Source organism: Protopterus annectens, chromosome 5.part0, assembly GCF_019279795.1.
Source record: "Protopterus annectens isolate FY-2018-M chromosome 5.part0, PAN1.0, whole genome shotgun sequence".
NCBI lineage: Eukaryota > Metazoa > Chordata > Ceratodontiformes > Protopteridae > Protopterus > Protopterus annectens.
The window spans coordinates 1794280311-1794292785 of record NC_056735.1 but is presented as its reverse complement, the minus strand read 5'-3'; the positions used below and the strand labels follow the sequence as shown (position 1 = coordinate 1794292785).

The 12475-nt window shown below is 40.1% G+C and overlaps 1 protein-coding gene across 1 annotated transcript in view; it reads left to right on the top strand.

Annotated features, from left to right (window-relative positions):
- ZDHHC20 (zinc finger DHHC-type palmitoyltransferase 20) overlaps positions 1–10249 on the top strand; it is a 1600692-nt gene extending 1590443 nt beyond the window's left edge. Inside the window, exon 13 of the mRNA XM_044072039.1 lies at positions 6428–10249. The gene's annotated coding sequence lies outside the window, so the exon portion shown is untranslated. The remainder of the gene's footprint in view (positions 1–6427) is intronic.
- The last annotated feature ends 2226 nt before the right edge of the window (positions 10250–12475 follow it).

The window sequence follows — 12475 nt, the reverse complement described above, 5'->3', positions numbered from 1 at the left end:
CTCATGGCCATTCCCTGATTTCTTATCTGTGAGAAAGAGTTACTCGGGGCTAACCCATTCTTCATGCCTAAGATAGTGAATGCGCTCTCTCTCAATGAGGCCATTCATCTCCCCACCTTTTTTCCTAGTTCGCAAAATAGGGGGAAAGGATCTTGCATTCTCTTGACATTCCACAGGTATCTTGGGTTTTACCTGGAAAAAACTAAATCCTTCAAAAACACTGATCAGCTTTTCATATCTTTGATGCCCTCTTTACTGGGCCGGCCAATCTCCAAACAAACTGTTGCATCCTAAATTAATAAAGTTCTCTGTCTGCTGCTTGCAATATTGTAAGAACCTGCCTTCCTGCCCTAAGGCACATTCCAGTAGGGCAATTGCTTCCTGAGAGGCTTTACACAAACGAGCAGAGACTCCTGTCTATTTTAGAGGTGGCTACTTCGTCCTCAGTACACACCTTTAGAAAACACAAAAAGACTGATGACTTCTCCAGGTCCACGGCAGCCTTTGCTAGATCAGTCCTGTCCAGGTTACTGAACAACTTTTCTACTCAATAGCCAGCCACCCTTACCTCCTTCAGCTCTGGAAATTACTCATTTGTCGAGTACTGTAACAGTGATTTCACTTGGGACATAGTATAGTTGTGTAAGAATTTACCATAACAGTAGATGTCCTACTGATCACTGTTGCAGTATTCTAGCCACCCTCTATCCCAGCTTCTCTAGCTCACATTTGTCTTCAGTTGTCTCTTTGCTGTTTTACGTGAGTATGAAGTTGTTTTCTTACCAGTTCGAGCTACACCTGTCCAGACTCTACTCTCAGTAGTCTTCAGGTCGATGGCTTGAAGACTAAGGGTCCATGCTTGCAGATCTGTCTTTATACCCCAGTGCATATAAGCTGAGGTCATAATTCAGATGTATGACCCAGGGAAGGTAAAGCTTTGGAACCCCAGCAGGATATCAGCAGTGACAGCCCATTTGTCAAGTATTCTGCATTAGTGATCAGTAGAACATGTACTCTATGTTCTTACATAACTGTACTTTGTAAAACAACTGCAGCTGAAATAATTTTCTACAGTATTCATCCCCCCCAAAAAAAAAAAATCTTTCCACTGCAGGCAGTGGGAAACATAATTACTTTCAAATGTCTTCCTTTCCAGTAGCAGCTGTTACCACTTACACATGAAACTGCAAAGATCTGTAAATGCAGTGACAGTTTTGACATCTCAGGGATAGTGAGGGGAAGGGGACCTGGAATTCATCTTGGACTACAAAAGGATACTTTGAACAAAGACCTGCAAATTAGCTATTTTTTGGGTTGCATGTATAACTCTTTAGTATAGTGTAAAACAGGCTGTGAGACTCGCACAAAATGAGGGTCATTCCAGGAAAAAGCTTTCCTGTTGCAGAAGGTATACAAAATGACAGTGACCGACACTAATCTCGTTCAGACCTCTCAATTGTGCACACTTTTTTGCAGAATGACCAGAGTTTTTCCTCATATTTTTGGCCCATTCCTTATAAAATGCTTTCTTGCAAATCACTTAAGGATTCAAGTCACTAAGTAATGATATACATTTGATTTTCAGACTTCATATCCCTCAGAAAATGCGTGATAACACAAATCCTTTTACTCTAGCAATTTTATTTGTTTATAACAGCAATATTTGAAATCTGTCCCTGTTTTTGGGACATTGTACCCCTATTATTTTTTGGCTTTGTACAGATTTCTTGTACTACAAGGTTGAGAGGTATGCCCCCATTTTATGTCAATGGCATGGGAATACAGCACTACTACCTTTGTCTAGCATGACTTGTATAAAGCAGACTTGAAATGGATTATGGGAAAGAGAAAGGGTTGAAGATAAGGTCACGTTGATATGTCAAGCCCCATTGGCAGCCATTTTGTGGAAAACACATTACAGTTCTATAAAAAGTACTCTGTGATTGAGGTGTTAAAATAGCTCAGAAAACAGTGTGAAAAAGATTTTTTTAGTTGTAACGTGGAGTTTTCTAAGCATACTATAAGAAGCACACAACTGTTGTTGATAGCTAAGGAAATTACTGTGTAAAGCTAACCCAACTCCATGTGCTGTTTTGGAACTGGGGGGTGATAACTGTTGTGCATCCTCCACAGTTTGTTATTCAAATAGTTCCTTTGAAAGCAGTGAAAGAAAACCTGCAGATAATTCCATGAGCAGTGTTATTGCTCATATAACATAAAACATTATTTCACTGTTGCATATAGTATTAGACTGGTTCACTTTAAGTAGAATTAACTGTGTACCAAAACATTTGGCAGTGCAATCTGCAGAGGTCATGATAAGCAGGTATATACAAATGTTTAACCATCTTTAGGGCTCTCTGTATTCTGTTAAGAGAGTCGTGACTCAATGCACAGCTAGTGTTTTCTGTAAAGCAAATTACATTTGGTAGCATTTTGGGGAAGGACTATTAAAAGCAGAATTAACATACGAAAGAAAGAATCTTAAAATGGTAACTTACAGGTGGTCATCACAAACAGCACTGACCACGCCATTTAGAATCCTAGTCCAGTTTCCCAATTGCTCCACAGCACTGTCTGGTTAATTGACTTATTCAGTCACACTACAAATGAAGACAGAGGGAATCAATACTCATGCCGTAGGAAGAAGCTTGTTAACAGCTCATAGCCTTAATCCTGTCTGCCATCTGCCAGACTACTACATTATTACAGGTATCTCAAAATGCAAAGAACCATGATTCACTTTTAGCATTTTTTCATTTTAACAGAAGGTCTGTATGCAGTCTGCAAAGCTCGAGAGAGCATGTACATATACATGTTTCACCCTTCATGGGAATCACTGTACCATAGAGAAGTCATGATCCAGAAAACGAGCCTGTACAGGTGAATGTGTAGCCTTATGGTTGCCCAGCTATATGTAGTCCACAAGTCTCGCTGACTACTATTCAGGGATGACATACAGCAGTAGCAAGAATGATTGCTTCACCTCCTCCTTGCAGAGACTTCATGTCATAGCTTGGAGGCTAATGCTGTGATTCAAATGTAATTTGCAACTCTTACACGTACTATTCCCAGTAGAACTTTAAAATGGTCCACCTTGATCAGCCTTCTTCTATGGTTAACAAATAAAAATAAAAATTATTTCTAATAGTTTTCTTCAAGTTCCTTCTAAATTGTTGTGGAAACACAGAATTATGCACCCAGGAAGCCGTACTTATCTAAATGGAAGAGATTTTAATGTTGGTATTGGAGCATAACATCTTCCATCTCTTTCATAGCCAGCTGCATTCCATGTTGCTGGAATATCTGAGCTGCTTAGTCTGGGGCTGTTGTACTTTTCTTTTGAAATGCATTGTTCAACTTTATTAGCCTGTCTTTCTTGGACTCCTTTCCTAGCTTGTCTTATCATTGTTGATCTTTTCCTTGAGTTGTTAAATCTTAAACTTTCTGATAAGACGTTAGCCTTGCCTAAAAAAAAAATTTAAATTGAATTTTGTTCAATTTTTTTTTTCTGAAGAAGTTAATGAAAAAAATTAACCAGTATAGTTTGGTCCCAGGAAGATTCTTGCCTGGAAAGACTGTCTTTCTGTCATAGTTACTTCAGACAGAAGTTTTTTTGATGCTGCAGGTCCCTGTGTGATCTTTGCCATACTTGTATGTTTTTCAGGGTCAGGATAGTTGTCTACCAAACCTAGTTTTATGCCAAAGTTTATTTGATGCTGCTTTATCCTGAAAACCCATGGGGATAGATTTTGCACATTATAGATCTAAGGAAACAACTTTTCCAAGATAAGATGTGTATTAGGAAATCCATCAAGCCTTATCTTATTTGCCTTTAAGTTTCCTGTAATTGTTGCTCCAGTGTTTATTGGGATAAAGTCCTGACTACAGCCCAGCCAAACTCAGGTTTGATTAGCAACTCAGGCGACTGACAAGAGGGGCAGGAAAGGGATGGGCATGCCCTTCCCAAGTGGGAGGATTGTTCATGGAAACACTTCCTGGGGGTTGGTACAAAGAGGGGAGTTGCCCTTGGATGTAAAAATGGGTGTGGTTTGTGAGGAAAGGGTAGTGGGTAGGTTATAACCCCCCCAAACAGAAGCACAGACAAGACAAGACCTTAGAACAACCTCAGGATCCACAACTGGCCCCAGGAAAAAATAACTGAGTAAGTCTGGGTGGAGGGGAGTAGCTGGTAGATCAGGCATGTACGTTAGATACTGGAGGGTAACAGTGATGCCCAAGAGGGCTAAAAATTATAAGTAAGATTCCTGTAGGGTCACAGACTTTGATCTTGTGAATTAGCCAAACAAAAGTAGTACATATACTCTACTAGCATGGCCACTGTCTCGGTGATGTTTTCTTTTTAGGTTGGTGTCAGTGGGTAGTATCTGTGTGGCTGTCACCATTTCATCCATCCACATGTTTACCAAACATTATACGTTCTTTTCTAGAAAGACTTTTTTTTGTCATTGTTACTTCAGATGGTAGTTTTATGAAGTTGCAGGTCCTTGTGTATGCATTACTTGCATATTGCATAGATACCAAACAGGTTCTTCTGTTTGGTATCTACTTCTCTGAAGTACAGGCTGACACAGAAGGTCTTTGGCTAATGAAGTTTGCAGATGACTGCAAACTAGGAGCCATAATCAAAACTCCAAAAGATGTGGACATCCTACAAAAGGGCCTCTTTGAGATAGATGCCTGGTGTCAAAGCCATGGCCTCAAGCTCAATGCCAAAAAGTGCATTGTCATCCCTTTTGGTAAAAATTCTGTATCCATGAACTACTACATAGGCGGTAGTCTACTTAACATGGAAAGTGTGATGAGACTTTGGGACACAGGTGGACAGTAGTCTCTCCTCTGATAATCACATTGCCACAGTAGTCAGGAAATCCTTCTACGTGGCACTGCTCATCACAAAAGGTTTCTCATCCAGGAAAAAAGAGGTCATTGTTCCCCTCTACTCGTCACTCATTAGACCCATTATAGAGTACAATGCCCCTTTTGGTATGTACCTCACAAGACACCTACAACAACTGGAAAGGCCGCAGAAATACCTCACAAAGAGGATTACCGGCCTCAAACAGATGCCCTACGCAGGCTGTCTAAAAAAAAAACTGCAGCTTTGTCGCATATTGCCTACTCAGAGGCGATCTCTGCCTAACACACAAAGCTATGTCAAACCCAGAGCTTTTAGACATGCCCCACTTAAAGAAATCCTAATCCCTACAAAATATGTTCTCTAGGTACCTAAACCTTGTCACCACAATAAACAGAACATGCTGGAGGGATAGATTCCTGTTCCAGAGACTTCCCATACTCTGGAACAAACTACCTATCTATATTAAACAAAGCTCCTCATTAGCACTCTTCAAGAAAAATCTTGATGATTGGATGGGAGATGGGAAATTCACCTCAGGGATCACTTCTGCTCGACAGTGGCACAGGAAAATAATTTTCTTGGGTGGCGAAAGCCAGGGTACCTTTTGGCTAGGCTTATATAGGCCCTAGGGCCAATAGCCTAGTACCTACCTATGAACCTATTTCACCGGGTTAGGTTAGCTGTCTACCAATAAAGGAAAAGCAAAACGGCTATACAGGTAAAACCCAGTATAGAAGTATATTTTTTGCCAAAGTTTGTTTGATGCTGTTCTTATTCATTGAATTCATTTTCTTTCCTAATATATTCATTCTCAAAACCTATGGAAATGCATTTTGCACCTTATGGATCCAAGGAAGCAACTTTGTGTTTATATTTCAGTCAACTGGGGGGGGGGGGGTTGCTACAACTTATTAAGGAGTTCATTGTTCAGCATATATGTTGTGACTTGTTATAGACAGAGCAATATGGTGATAAGTTAGCTTAACATTAAATATTCATCACATTCCTGTTGGAAATAGCTGTGAAAATGTGTGCTGTATGTCAGATCCACAGTATACTAGCCTGATTTTGTTTGGCATAATGGTAAACATCTTCAGCTCATAGATGCAAGGTACTTGGTTTGATTCTGACGTCAGGTTATTGTCTAGTTTTAAAATGTCCCTTCAAGGTTATCCTAGTATTCACTTTTGAAAATGTATTTTGTTTAGGGAACTGCTATAATTTCCTCAAGTAAGATCTAGATTGTACGCCTAGATGCATAATCCTGCTATGAGGTACTACTTTGTAGCTCTACAAATATGCTCGAACCTTTATAAATAGTACATTTTTGATAAAGTGCCTACTTTGAGGTTCTGATAACACCAAGGCTTAAATCCAGTAGATTAGATGACAGAATATTGAAGGTAATCACCAAAGGTAGGACTGATAGTTAATTGTAATTTTAATTAATGTGGATACCAATTTGATAATAAATTATTGCTTTTCCCCCTTGTGTATCAATATATCACCACTCATATTTCTTCTTGCTGACTTTTTTTATTTTAGGATTTTTACATTTTAATCCGGGACCTGGCTTCATTTTCTGAATATGGCTTAATGCAACAAGAGAGAGTGCAACAAAGGTTGTTCTGAAGATGAAGACCAACACGGGCAGGGCACCTCTTTTACTCGTGAACTGTAATGAATATTGTATAAGTTTCTATGTTGCACAATTTAACAGGTGCCTTAAATCTTCAAGAAATATATTTATGCAACATACTGCAAACTTAATGTAGCACTGACATTGATGTTCTACCGTGATGCTCTTTATTTCTTAATCCTTTCTTCCCTGTTGTTCTTTGTAGTAAGATTGTCAAGTCACAGCTGCCCGATTTTAAAATCAGAAGCCTTCAGTAGATGTGCACTAAAGATGCTGAACAGTACTGTTAACAATAATTGAAATATGTACAGTGAAGGAAATCATGTCATGTAGCTGTCTTGAAACATTGTTTTTTACACTGTTTTCCCTTTAAGATAATTGAGTGGGGTTTCTTTATAAGTGCCCAGAAATTTGCCTTACATTGCGAAGCATGTTGTAAGAGCGATTTGTATTAACTCCAGTGGGGTAAGTTACTGTGTGAATTTTCAAAAGTTTGCCCATTTTTCAGTCTGAGGCTTTTTACGTGCAGAACTCCATAACCTGGAACTGGCATCTCACCTATACAGTCATTCCCTCACTGGTTTCTTTTTAGTTGCATATGTAAGAAGGCCATGGTGAAAATTGAATTTGTAACTTCACAGAGCAGCATTCTCTTGGCATATAATTGGGTTGATGAGAATAACACAGCCTTCACACGTAGTCATTCTTGCTTATTCCATTTGACACCTTATACAGCGTTTAGCTACATTGCAGAATCCGTATGGCAAGTATCAAATTAGGACCATTAGTGTAATCAAACTGATTTTGTGTACAGGTACTGCCCTTTAATTTTTTCCTCTACTGAGATAATTTTTTACTTCAGATTATTAACCATGTCACACACACAAATATTTTAGTATTCTGTACTTGCAGGCAGAAGTAACAATATTGTTCTGAAAGAGGAAAGCAAAAATACTGGACTACAAAGCAGTTTTAAGGTTATGTAGAGCACAGCACTACCACAACTCACCAAAATCTCCTATGGCTGGTTTGTTTCCGTGTGAGTGGTAGAAGGCTGTTGCCTTTGCCAAAATCACCTGTTTTGAATACAGTGTAACATAAAAAAAAAAATGGGCATTTGAAAACGGGTAACAGTTCATTTTCATGAACTTTACTGACGGACGGCTGTATTGTATAAAAAAGACAATACATTTCCACCCAGAATTGCAAGTTGTAATGACATGCCCACAGAGATTACTTTTCTGCATTCCTTTAACATGTATATTGAGAATTAAAAAAAAATGCTTTATTTTAGATTTTTATTTTTGAGAAAAACACTGCATTGCCATTTTCTTTCATTTATTCGATTGAAGTTTGTTTTGGGAGAGACTGAGCCTGTCCAGGCCCTGCTCATCCTGAATGGGGCACCAGCCCATTGCGGGACATACAATCACTCACTCAAATGATATATACACATATGTGCATTGTAAGAGTCTTTTTATTTCTCCTTCTACATTCTTTTGGGATGTGAGAAGAAAGTGGTGCACCTAGCAAAAGCCCTTGTAGACACAGAAGGTACCCAAGCTAAGAACCAAACTGAAAAACTGAGCACTCTGAGGCAGCAGTGTTATGATGCTGCACTGCAGCACCTGACCCTGCATTTACATGTTCAGTGTACTTTAAATACTGAATTTTCTTACCTGTAGACATATTCACTACCATTTAAAATTTAAGCATGAACTCTTCATGATGGAAAAGTGTAGATGCAAGTATTTTTCCCCATTTTGTCAGTTTTGAATGTTACATGTGTGTGTTGAGCAGAATGGTTGTAAAGTAGTTGAAGAGACTGAGGACATTCTTGTAAGCATGTCATTTCAAGCTGTCCTTCTGAACTTTTTTCTTCTGTCACTTTAAAATGGATTTTCTGATTGCATTTGATAACATACTACCAGCAACTTTGAACAGGGTGCTGTCTCACTTTAACATGACAGTTTTAGTAATTCCAGTTTAAATTAAGCTTTAATAATTCTAGTTGAAATGATCCACCCCAGTCTGTAAGGGAATTCTGACTTTAAGGCCCTTTACAGTCGATAACTGTTGGTATTTTCTCTTCTTATATTCTCCAGATCAAGCACAGTTGTGAAAATACTCTGCGTCTTCCCACACTCTGGGACATGCATGTTTTGCTGATATTCATCATGATGAGTCATATGCCAAACTAGGAAGGCACACCCAGCCCATATTTGTCACTGTTATTTTTTTCTGTTCTTACAGTTAGATCTTGATTTTGTGTATGTTAATGGAAAACTCCTATGTTTAATAATTGAATTGCAAAAATCTTCTGTGTCTTCCTGCATTTCTCAGAACACAAACAAGGAACCTTCATTGGCACCATGTATTACTTTGGGAGAAGCCCATGACGTAATTAACAGCAAGTGGCAATGTTTCAGAACAGGCAGCCACAGAAGAAGGTGGGAGAAGCTTGAGGCCTGCATCATCTTGAATAAGATGGTGACTTTGGTGCATGACCAGCATAGGGACTGGCAGATAAGTGTTATTTGTGAGAGGGACTGTAAGGTAGACTGGTGAAAGTAAGGAATTTAAAGGCCAGACTTTGCACAATGCCTCCCCTACAAAGTGTGTCCTTATGGGGACCTTTGTGTGCTCAGTTTGCTATTTTTTTTTTCCTGTGATTAGCAGGAGCTTTAGTTCATGGCCCTTGGTGACTTGGAGTAATACTCTTACTGAAAATACCAGGTCCTATTCTTTTGTTATTCATTTACTCCATTGTAAGTTCCAGAGACCATAGCACCTTTCTGTCCCTTGCCAGGTAAACTTACTTGAGTGTGTGCTTGTTTTCCTCTTTGAACTTTTAAGTCTCTTAAGTGTGTGCCATCAGTCCCAATTTGAGTCCTTTCTTGCAGTTCAGAATCTGGAAAAGTTGACTGAATTCCCCAATTCTGAGGTCAAGATTTCTGAAAAAGACCCTTATACCTTCTTCTGTAGGCTTCCCATTGTCTGCGGTAAGTTTGACTGTGCTGATGCGGCTAGGTCAGTAGCTCAGGAATGTATCTAGGCTGAATGGAGTGATTTAGGCTTTTATACCCTCCTAATTGAGCGGTCATCCTTGATTGGATTTTCTTGATTTAGTCAAAAACCTTCAAAAAATGTCACAGGCTGTGAGGATCTCTGTAAAACTTCCTGGATTCCAGGCTTTCCCAGCTCATCAGGAAGACCATTCCAGTGAGAGGCATATTAATTCATGTTATCTCCCACTTTGAGAACTGTAGTCAAGGACTGGTAGGTTCTGAAGTTTTTCTCAGTTGTCAAATCTTAGAGATGTTAATTCTTTCATTTGAAAGTACTCTGTTTTGGACAAGACCATGTCCAAAGAAGTCTCAGAACAGATTCTGATGCTCAAAGGACTGCATTTGATCCTTTACTTTGGGAGGGGGGGTATCTGCCTCCACCACTTACTATGAAAGAGATGAAAGTAACTACACTTCAGTGATTATATATGGAGTACATCACATATATCTGTCTAAACAGAAATTGCAAAGGGGATCGTGCACCAGAACATGAAGGCATCTGGATTGTGTCATTAGGCTTGATGTTTTTTGGTGTATTACTTGGCAGTTGCCTCAAGAGTTTCCATTAGTTCACACTGGCTAGACTTCAGTTTCAGTACAGAATGTTACTACTTGATATCTGTATTGCAACCAGAATGGTTATGATGGTACCAGTAATGTCTTGGCATAGAACTTTGTGTTTCTTATTTCCCTTACCTGAATGGGTGGCTTCTAGTGTCCCTTGCTGGAGTACTCATGATCCTAGGGCTTCTCATTTTTCCAGAATTTCTCCTGATCTTTCCAAATAATGATGACAGTTGCCAGTTAGCCAAGAATTCTAAGGTTGACATGAGTCAAAGTCTTGAGGATGTTTTGCTTAGTTAAACTCCACCTGTGATTGCAAAGCATGTCCAGAATGTAGCTGCCCCAGCCACCCTTCAGTTGCTTCTGAACCAGATCTTCAGATTCCTAAGCCATCTTCCTTACCATCCATCGGGACTTGCAGGTGTGTGTCCCAGCTATTGTGAAGCAGATGAAAGTAACCAGACCTCAGTGATTATAGTGAGTATGCCACATGATTATATCGAGTTTGCCACAAGCATTCTGCTACTTGCAGCAGATGTGGTTCCAGATAACTTCCTCCATTAACATCCGGGACCATGAAAGCACCTTTGCTGCATAATTTCTCGACTGTGCTGCTGATCATTTCTAGTTTCAACCATTGGTGGACATTAATGGCATCATCTTGGTCAATGACTTAACCTTGTTTGTACTAGTATTGATCATGCCCCATCGCGGTCAGTTCCTACATCAGCAATGGAGTTTGACAACTTTGACTAAGTCTTGGTCCCTCATATGCACTTAAGATGTTGGTGGCCCTCTCAGCCTTGAGTGTTAGTGTCATCCTGTAGAGTCCAATAGAGTCTGCTATTTCTATCTCCGTCTTTGGGTCATCACTAGCCAGAATCAATGTGTTTTACTCTGTGGCTCACACCTTGCGTTTGGAGTGATGGATAGTTCTAAAGCCATTAAAGCAGGCTTCCTTGCCTGAGCCTGAGCCTCCACCTCCCCCACCACACCTATCTGCTGTGGTTCAGACTGTGGCTCGCTTGTGATATTTTGTGCTGTCTACTGTGTTTCACCATCTAGTCTGTGTTCGACAGAATATCTCAGTTATGTAGAGCTCTTGTTTTTCTTCCTCCAAGGAAAGGGCACAAGGTTATGTGCAAAACGATGCAAATGGACGTCCCTGCAGGGTCTTCCACAGTGAATGTACATGACAGCCATGAGGCTGATTTCGGCCTTTTAGCATCTGATGACCCGAAATTTGGGGAGATGATAATATCTGTAAGTACCAAAGCTGTGTCCTCAAGGTACTTCCAAATCTGAGCACATCTTGGTTGAGGCCCTTCCCGTCCCTTTGGTCATTATATTTGGTGGGAACCCTTTCTGACGCTGTGGGCAAGTTAATGAAAAATGCATGGAATGAACCCTGATGTGGAGACGCACAAAGTGACCCAAGTAGATTTGTGGCTACCCCAAAACAGGCTAAGCTGGTTGCAAAACCTAGTAGTTGTAGTCCTTATAAAGGACCCCTTTTTTATGGTTATGGTGCAGCCTTCCTGGGTGTGACCTTTGTGGACCTTCAAGCCACATTTCTACATATCACAGTTGCCAAGGAATCCAGGAGGCTGCCATTTCGTTTCTTCTCAGCTCATGAGATATTCAAGTGCACATCCTTGGTCATGACAATCCTCCAATTCCAAAGTTCCAATCTCTTCCATTACTTGGATGACTGGCTTTTTGCAGCCCTTACAGTGTAGAGTCTGATTACTTCCCAGAATTTGCTGTTCAGACTTTCCTAGTACTTTGAATAACTGTCAATCTCACCAAGGTTCAGTTGGTGCCAGCTCAGTTGATTACTTTCAGAGGCTGCACTCTGTTCTATCCTGCTTTCCTGCCTGTTGATGAGATTGAAAAAAAGACAGCCCTGCAAATTTACAACAATACAGTACTTGCAGCTGTTTGACTCTGAACAATGGGAGTTCTGATCCACATTCTTCATAGTCCTACAATGAATTCTCAATGTACAATTGAATTACCTTGTTAGACCCTATATAGATGCTTCAGTCAGCATATCCAAGAGCAAATTGTGGGCAGAGCCTTCTAGGTCTTGACTCGTAGGATGACAGTGACCACAGATGCCTCTGCTCTTGGGTTGAGGGCGGGCATTATTTTGGTGCAGGTAGTACAAACCATAGTCGGCCCAGGGGCCAGTCTGCATTTTAGCATTGCAAACACAATGGCCATCCTGCTCACCTTGCAGGCATTCTGGGACAGTCTTACCATGCAGTCTGACAAAACAAGATGATTGTGATTTAATGCATAAGCATGATAGAACTTGTG